At 51.8% G+C, this 7,014-nt stretch overlaps 1 pseudogene; it reads left to right on the forward strand.

Moving 5' to 3' along the window:
• The first annotated feature begins 763 nt into the window (after positions 1-763).
• Positions 764-2,777, forward strand: LOC136335368 (ras-related protein Rap-2c pseudogene; annotated as a pseudogene).
• Positions 2,778-7,014: the final 4,237 nt, after the last annotated feature.

Here is a 7,014-nt window from a genome sequence, read left to right on the forward strand (position 1 = left end):
ACGTAAACTTCATCTGTTTCCCTAGGCGGATATAGCTTAGTTGGTTAGAACATCATCTGAATAGGCCCAGGTTGCAGGTTCGATCCCCGGTCAGGGCACATACAAGAACCACTGAATGCAGAGATAAGTGGAACAACAGGTTAATGTATCTCTCAAAATCAATCAATCAATCAAAATGTTTATAAAGTAAAAACTAAACTTCATTACTGAGCCTATGCTGTCAGAGAGGCAGGAAGCTTGGTTGGTGTCAGAGTGAGGGAGGGTCAGTGGTAGCCCCAATCCAGGGAAAGGGAAAGCGTGGTCCCCTGATGTCCTAAGGCATCTGCTTGTGCCTGAGACAGAGGGTGGCAGTTTCCTGAGGTGGACAACCCCAGGACTCTCTGCCCTGCTCCCACCCGCCGCCCCAGTCTTCCACTTCTGAAATCAGGGCAAAGCAAAACAATTGTGTAGCGGGAGAGCTGGAGAGAGACTGGCAGCAGGGGAGTCAGACCTGGAGGACCCTCTTTATAAGTGGGGCGACCACACAACCCCAGGTTCAACTAGTTTAAGCACGGGTGCCCTCTTTCGCTGTTAAAAGTGTGCAGGTTTGCATGGTGAGTTATGTGGTCACTCGACTCTAGGTCAGAAGGGCACACTGGAGAGTCAGGGAGGGTGTACGTGGGGCAGTGAAATGTGATTTCCGTTTTATAAAGTTCCTCTGGGCTCTCTGCTCAGCGACAAGAGGGGGCTGGAGGGGGCCAGAGCGAAGGCCAGGGTCTGAGGGAGTCGGGGCACAGAAGGGGGCCAGGAGTCAGTTGAGACACTGCGTCGGAAGCTCCCTCACGGGCTCCCCCTGTCCGGGGTCCTCCCTGCGTGGAGAGGGGCCCCAGCTAGGCAGCCAGTCGGGCCGACCTTGAGCGAGGCCAGCCTGACTTCCGGCCAAGAAGCTGGATCCGAAAGGGTGGAGAAAGCGTGCGTTCCCCGGGCTGACGTGGAAGGATCAGGTTACCTTCTGGGCGGCAGACCGAGGGGCTCTTCTTGGGAGAGCGAGCAGGGGGTAGGGGCCGGCCGAGGGGCCCGACTGGTCGTCCAGGGGGGTATGGGAGAAAGGCCAAGCTGGGCCTGGCAGCTCGGGGACCGAAGTCTGGGTAGAGGGGCTGCCGGGAACTTGGGGCCTCCGGGTCGGGGGCGGGCAGACACCGGGGAGGAGCAGGGGCGGAGAGACGCGCAGGGCCCAGACTCCCGGACCCCGGCTCGCCGGCGGGGCGGGTGAGCTCCCAGCGTGCGCGCGCGGGGCGCAATCCTCGCCCTGCGCGACCGCGACCGCGACCGTGACCGCGGGCGCCCACCAGCCCGGTGCGGGAGCCCGCGCGCCCGCCCCTCCCGGCGTCTCCTCCCCTCCGCCGGGTCCCTGCCCGCCCCCTGCCTGCGCCCCCAGCCCCGCCCGCCCCGCGCGCCATTCTTCGCCTTCCTCCCGCCGCGCCGCGCCGCGCTGTCCCGCCATGGCGGTCCCCGGGCTTCGACCCGCCAAGGGCTACCGGGTGGTCCTGCTGGGCAGCGTGGCGGTGGGCAAGACGGCGCTGGCCACGCAGTTCGCCTGCGGCCGCTTCCCGGAGCAGTGCGAGCCGTCGGTGGAGGACCTCTTCAGCAAGGTGATCGAGGTGAACGCGGCGCCCGCGCTGCTGGAGATCGTGGACACGGTGGGCGCCGAGCACCTGGTCACCCTCAAGGACCTCTACATCAAGAACAGCGACGGCTTCGTGGTGCTCTACAGCGTGTGCAGCGAGGCCTCGTTCGAAGCGGTGCGACCGCTGCGGGAGCGCATGGGCCGGCTGCGGGGGCCCAAGGCCGTGCCGCTGGTGCTGGTGGGCACCAAGGCCGACCTGGACGCCGAGCGCCAGGTGCTGACGGCGCAGGGCCGCGCGCTGGCCCGCGAGTGGCGCTGCCCGTTCCTGGAGGTGACGGCCAAGAGCAAACTGATGGTGGACCAGGTGTTCACGCAGGTGGTGCGCGAGATGGAGGCCCTGGCCCCTCCAGAGGAAGAGGCCCGGGCCGTGCCCACGAATGCCCAGGATGCGTGGCCGTCGGAAAGATTCATCGGCTGACACGCAGCAGTGCCTCGCTGGTGTTCATCGAGCTCCGTGATTTCCGAAACGCTGTATTCCTACTCTACCTTTTTAGAGAAAGCGATCCAGCCGGAAGCCAATGGTGACTTCCACCTATTAACTCAAACCTGTGCTTCACACCCTGCAGAGCCTCTTCCATCTCCGGGGACAACTTTGCAACTCTGATGTCCTCTGACAGTGCCTTAAGAAACCCAAAATCGACTGTTTACCCCCTGTATTGGGTAGAGTACCACCCTTTTCTTCAAGTCGAACTTGTTAGAGAATTAAAAAAAAAATAATAATAATAACCAACACCTGCCAATGTCATCATCAGAGGTTTGAAATTGACTGAGCAACCTGAAGGAGAGTTAACCCTTTGGACTCAGTGAGGTTTGCATGTGTCCCCTGCCCTTCACTTCCAGTCCTGAATTGCGGCAGTAATATTTTCCTCTATGTCTCTCTAAATATAGTTGTGACCCAGAAGGGATGGGTTGGAAAAGGACAGTGTATGTAACCCTGGGAGGGATCAAACAGCTGTCCCCACACAGAGAGCTCTGGCTCTGCCTTCGGTTTCTGTAATTGACCGTCGATTCCTGCATCTGTTAAATCGCATGAAAGTAAAGGACCATAAGAAGTGCATAGTTTTTCGTATCTGTCTTTCAAATATTAAAGCTACAGTTTGTTAAGTTTCCACACAGTGTCTCTTTCCTTTTTGGTTATTTTTTCGGGAAAACAAGTAGGTGACAAGACGGAAAATGGCACCTTGTGTCCCTGGGTGTTTCAGCAAAAGCATTTTCAACAGCCAGTGGCTTTTTTTTTTTTTTTCCTTCTTGTTTCGTGGCCTGGTAGGACATTTTGCATCTGGCGTACCTGGGTGCTTTTAAACAGGGAGACCCAGATACCAAAATAGAAGCAAAACCACGGACCAATCTTTCTGTCTAGTCTTCCCATTAACAACACAAGAGACTTTTTCCTGCATTGGCTTTAAAAAGGTTGTTTTATAATTTTTTTTTTAAACGTGTCTTTTTTAAAAAAGAGAGAGGGAAGGGGCTGCTGGGGGGGCACAACTTGATATAAGTTGCTTGTGTTTATTTGTCCAACAATTTTACCTCACCTGCTGCAACAAGTTTTTGTGTCTTTTTTTTCTGATTTAACAGCATAACTTCACCATTGGGACATCTTTCTAAAAGCAGTAAACAAGAAAGCTTCAAAACTGAGTCATCGAAAGTGATAGTTACTACAAGGCTCTGGAAGTTTTATTTCTATTATATGTGATGTTTGAATAGAGGAAGGATTTTATTTTAACGTTGAAAAATATGTGTGTTTTAGAAGCTAGCCGTCCCTGATGGTTTGTCACGGGAGTAGGCTAGGCTGAGAGGCTGAGACATCGCCTGTCTTTTATTTCTTCCTCTCTCCCCAGGACACGGAGGGGTGGGGTGGGGTTGAAACCCAGCTAACTCACTCCCCTCTCTGGCCCTCTATCTCCTGGGGTTGCTCCTCCTGGCTGTGTCTCCTCACACCCCCTTCTGGGGCCATTATTTCTTTAAGGGGGGATTTCAAAAAGAGGGAGGGAAGGGGCCACTGGTTGGGGGGGGCAAAGTTGTTGGGGGGAGCAGGGGAAGCACTTTCCTAGCCTCAGCTGTTTTGTCCAAAGCTGCCCCTTCCTCCTGCGGAAGCACAGACAAAAACCCAAGACCGTTCCTAGCTGGGGTGTTAGGCTTGCAGAAAAAGCATGCAGACAGTGACCAGCGTCCGTCCCCAGCATGGAGAGCTGGGCCCCAAGAACTGTGACCCTCTCCCGGCCCCCAGCCCTTCTGACACCCCACCCTGCCTGCCCTGCCTTTCTGACTGGCTGCCTGTCTGTGCTGAGACCCCTGGGGAGGTCTTTGGCCCTCTGGATATCAGGTTCAATCCAGGAAGAAAATTACAAATAGCTATTTCTCCCTTTAGATCCCTGGGACCACTTCAGTCACTCCCAATCAGATCCAAATTTCAGATTAAAATCCAGGCTGTTCTTGGCTGACGGGTCAACATGACGAATGATCACGCCCACATGCTCTGCTCCTATGACCTCAGGAATGTGTATAAAGCAGCTTTCTAATTGTATGCACATGCACACACTCACACATTCAGTTATAAATGTACATAAAATTAAAGACCGACACACTGGATATTTTTTTCTTTTCTGACACTTTTAATTTCTAACTTAGGTATGTTACACACAGGTTGCCCAACAGTTCCTCTGTAGTCAAGTGAGTCCTCAGGTGAACTTGTAAGCAGCAAACAGGACCGCTTGTCAGGGGGCTGCTGTACCCCGGAAGCCCTGTGCTCAGAAGAAGACTCATGAAACTGGCAGGCTAACTGATTAGCTAGCAAGTGGTGTTAAGATCTCAAGACATTCCCAGTTGACACTGGCTTGTGGGCTATGTGCGTGCTCAGCATAACTAGGAAATGCAACACAGGCTTCCTAAGTGATTATAACAGTCACACACCCTCAAGGGAGGTGACGCTCTGACGCCCCCTTATTCAGGTCAGATGTTTTTCTTGCCCGTGTGTTGTGGTTTCAGTTCATGGAATTCAGATTGCTGGGATTGCTGAGAGTGCTTTTGGAGGGTTTTAAATGATATTTAATTTTCTTTTTTAAACCAACAACACAATGGTATTTTTTTTTTAAGATTTTATTTATTTTAGAGAGAGGAGAAAGACAGAGAGAGAAAGGATGAAAAGATGGAGGAGCCGCAGGAAGCATCAACTCGTAGTAGTTGCATCTCATACGTGCCTTGACCGGGCAAGCCCAGGGTTTCGAACGGGCGACCTCAGCGTTCAGGCTGACGCTTTATCCACTGTGCCACCACAGGTCAGCGATATTTAATTTCCTGTTCTGTGAAATGCCTGCATGTTTTTGCCAACTTAAATTTTTTTTTTTTAATTTATTGATTTCAGTGAGAGAGGAAGGAAGAGAGAGATAGACAGGAACATTGAGCTCTTCCTGTATGTGTCCTGATTAGAGATCGAACTGGCAACCTCTGCGCTTTGGGATGGTGCTTTAACAAATGAAGCTATCCGGCCAGGGTTTTGCCGACTTTAAAAATTGTTTGCTTTAGCCCTGGCCGGTTGGCTCAGTGGTAGAGCGTCGGCCTGGCGTGCAGGAGTCCCGGGTTCGATTCCCGGCCAGGGCACACAGGAGAAGCGCCCATCTGCTTCTCCACCCCTCCCCCTCTCCCACCTCTCTGTCTCTCTCTTCCCCTCTCGCAGCCAAGGCTCCATTGGAGCAAAGATGGCCCAGGCACTGAGGATGGCTCTGTGGCCTCTGCCTCAGGCACTAGAATGGCTCTGGTTGCAACAGAGCAACGCCTAGGATGGGCAGAGTATTGCCCCCTGGTGGGCATGCTGGGTGGATCCTGGTCAGGCGCATGCAGGAGTCTGTCTCCCCGTTTCCAGCTTCGGAAAAATGCAAAAAAAAACCCCACAAAAAACATTGTTTGCTCTATTCTTTTCTTCTTGGTTCTTTTTTTTTTTTTTTTTTTTTTTTTTGAGAGAGAGACAGAGAGAGGGACAGACAGACAGGAAGGGAGAAAGATGAGATCAATTCTTCATTGCAGCAGCTTAATTGTTCATTAATTGCTTTCTCATTTGTGCCTTGACAGCAGTGTGTGGGGGGACTCCAGCCAAGCCAGTGACCCTCTTGCTCAGCCAGAGATGTTGGGCTTCAAGCCAGCGATCATGGGGTCATGTCTATGATCCCATGCTCAAGCCAGCGACCCCGTGTTCAAGCCAGCGACCCTGTGCTCAAGCTGGTGAGCCCACACTCAAGCCAGCAACCTTGGGGTTTTGAACCTGGGTCCTCTGCATCCCAGGACGACGTTCTAGCCACTGCATCACTGCCTGGTCAGGCTTCTTCTTGGTTCTTCAGGGCTCTCTCTGTCTCTTTGGTGGGGAGCCTCTGAGGCACCCTCATTACCCGGCCTCCTCCTGTGTGATTCCCCTCAAGAATGGGCAGGACCTAGTGACTCTCTTTTTCTTTTTAGTATTTTGTTTATTGATTTTTTAGCAAGAGAGGAAGGGAGAGAGAGAGAAACAGGAACATGGATCTGTTCCTGTATGTACCCTGACCAGGGATCGAACCAGCAACCTTTGTGCTTTGGGATGATGCTCTAACCAACTGAGCTATCTGGCCAGGGCTAGTGACTCTCTTCTAAGGAATATAACATGACAAAGGCAATGGCATGCCTCTTGTAGGACAAAAGCTCACCCTCTCGTTTTCTCTGTCAGAGCCCTGGTTCTGGGAAAAGCCAGCTGCCATGTTGTGAAATCAGGGCTGGTTCCATCTGAGGCTTCTCTCCTCCTTAAAGACAGCTGTCTCCTCCCCGCATCTTCACATGTCTTCCCTCTGTGTATGTCTTTGTCCCAATCTCCTCTTAGAAATACACCAGTCATGTTGGACTAGGGCCCACCTTAATGCCTATATTTGAACTTAACGACCTCTCTAAAGAACATATCTCCAAGTGCAGACATAGTGTTAGGTGAAAGAAGTCAGACACAAAAGAGAACATAATATATGACTCTGCTTATTTGAAGTTCAAAAACAGGCAAATTTGATGTATGGTGACAGAAACCACGAGAGGTCCTGCCTGGGTGGGACACAGGGGAGCAGTGGGTGGGAGAGCCATCTATATCTTGATCTGGTCCTGTCAGTTTACAGATGCAACATTACACTCAATAGCTGTGCACTCTGCTGAACAGAAGTTATATCTCAATAAATTTGTTTACATCACTGTGGTATTTAGATTCCATCAGGTAAATTTTCAGGAGTGGTGTGCCAGTTTTATTTTAAAATGTTAATGTTAAAATTCTGGCACTATCCCAGAAATTACCTCTTTAGCAATGATGTAAACTTAACATTTTAAAAAGTTGTTATGTTCAGGCCCTG

The sequence above is a fragment of the Saccopteryx bilineata genome, chromosome 4, assembly GCF_036850765.1.
Source record: "Saccopteryx bilineata isolate mSacBil1 chromosome 4, mSacBil1_pri_phased_curated, whole genome shotgun sequence".
In the NCBI taxonomy this organism is placed as follows: Eukaryota; Metazoa; Chordata; class Mammalia; order Chiroptera; family Emballonuridae; genus Saccopteryx; species Saccopteryx bilineata.